This window comes from Phaethon lepturus, unplaced genomic scaffold, assembly GCF_000687285.1.
Source record: "Phaethon lepturus isolate BGI_N335 unplaced genomic scaffold, ASM68728v1 scaffold31622, whole genome shotgun sequence".
Classification (NCBI taxonomy): Eukaryota; Metazoa; Chordata; class Aves; order Phaethontiformes; family Phaethontidae; genus Phaethon; species Phaethon lepturus.
In genome coordinates, this window is record NW_010521742.1 from 3,754 (window position 1) to 5,768 (window position 2,015).

Consider the following 2,015-nt stretch of genomic DNA (forward strand, 5'->3'; position numbering starts at 1 on the left):
GCCCCGCGGCCACAGGCACCATGTCAAATGGCAACCAGGATCTCTGAGACTCACGTCTTGCTCCCTGCAGAACCAGCTGGAGAGCAGGCAGGTCCATCTCCAGCTTCCCCTCAGATCTTCAAAGCACTCTGGCTACAGCGACGTAAAGCGCTTAACAACCCCATGAGGCAGCACAGAGCCCGACACAAAACGTCAAGTTTTTCCCTCTGTTGATTTCTCTGTTTTTCACTCGCTGGCGGCTTTTGGGAGAAACTCACCCGCTCTCGTGGACATCTTGCTGGAAATTAAATTTCAGTGATTTTTTTTTTATTATTCTACAATCCCTCCACGCAGGCACTTGTCAACACGCATCTCGGAGCAGCAAGGGAACCAGGCAGAAGCTCCAGCAATTTTTCTACCACGGACATCCCGACATACGCATGGGTATCTTTTGCCCAAAAAACCTCTTCGGCGCCGAGACACCCTTCCATGACACCCAAGAAACAGTTTTGTTTGAAGCAGATGAAGTATCACATCACACCGCAGGCACCAGATGAAAAGATCAGCAACAGAAACCAAGGTGGTACTATAATTAACTTTTTCTTTTTATTTACACCACAAGAATAACAAGTTGTCATAATGTGGTACAAAATACTGGACTCCTAATAAAGTTGAAATTGCAAGTTGGTACTGTCAGAGAAAGACACCATTGGCCAGTAAAAAAAAAAAAAAAAAGATAAAAGAGAAAAAAAAACAACACAAAAGAAAAAACCCCCAAAACAAGAATGAGAAAAATATTCCAACTTCACCAAGTAAAAGAAAGGACCATCAGAAAATTTAAGCACGAAGAATGCTACCATCACTTAAAGTAGGGTCCATACAATAAGAGTGAAATTGTGTCTAAATTACAGCGTAAACCGGTAGCTGCTACCAATGGTGATGTCATACTGAGCATGTATAGGTATAAAGTAGAATATAATATAGTTACAACTTTTTGATACTACATATCTGTAATAAGCTCTTGGGTGAATAATGTTTCAACCCCTCCCCCCCACTTTTATATATATATTATATATATAAGTTTGTCATCCTCATAAATTGGAAAATAGCGCCTCCACTATGGAGCACAGAAAAGTGTTAATTTATTTTCTTTCAATAGGATACTTTTTCATCAATATCAAAGACAAAGTGAAGATGAGCTGAGAACGAGCTCAACTTCATGACAATGAAGAAACATGTTTTCCTTTTGATGTAAAGTCTCGTTTTAAACCACAGTGTTGCACAGTACACGACTGTTTAAAGTGAAACCTAGCAATAATACATCATGTAAAAGTAATTTTAAAAAAGTTAACGCAGCTGTGCTGAAGAGTTAACTCTTTAAAGTCCTCGTCATTCATCTCCTTAGAATTAACGACCACGTGTGTTGACAAAGGATTGCATCCAACCTCCCCACCCAGCCGAGAAATCAAAACAAAATACCAACCCAAATTAAAAGGAAGAAAAAAAAATAGTAATAATGACACAGGCAGTTTACTTTGTGTGTTCTGCGTAGTTTCCCTAAAAACACTGTTTCCACATAAATACAATAAACTCTATTATTGGTAAGTCACAAGTGCTAGATAAACGTCTTTTTTTTTTTTCTTCTTAAAATGAGAAATGTTTAAGTAGTCCTTTTTATTTACTCTTTTTAACAATAAAAAGCACAATTTCTTATTAAGTTCAGTAAGATGCAAAAAATGTTCCCACTCTCCTTCCTTTGTGTGTAGCTGTGTGGGTGCGTGCGTGGCTGCGCGCGCGTGTGTGTGACAACAACGTCCCAACCTTTAGTCTCCGCAAATGCCACGAGAGGAAAATAAAAAACCAAAAAACAAAACCAACCCAAAAAAACCCCCAAAACCACAATTTTTTTTTTTTCATTTTCAAAGCTGCCAAGTTTGGCGTGCAAAATCTGTATACAATATAAAGACATGCCAACCTTACAGACCATGCAACCTCAAGGTGTAGGAAACTTAAAAAAATATATTCATATATATTTA

At 38.4% G+C, this 2,015-nt stretch overlaps 1 pseudogene across 1 annotated transcript; it reads right to left on the bottom strand.

Annotated features, from left to right (window-relative positions):
• Positions 1-509: 509 nt before the first annotated feature.
• Positions 510-1,830, bottom strand: LOC104616569 (annotated as a pseudogene). The gene has a single exon (XR_737990.1). The product of XR_737990.1 is annotated as an uncharacterized LOC104616569 (transcript).
• Between the last annotated feature and the right edge of the window lie 185 nt (positions 1,831-2,015).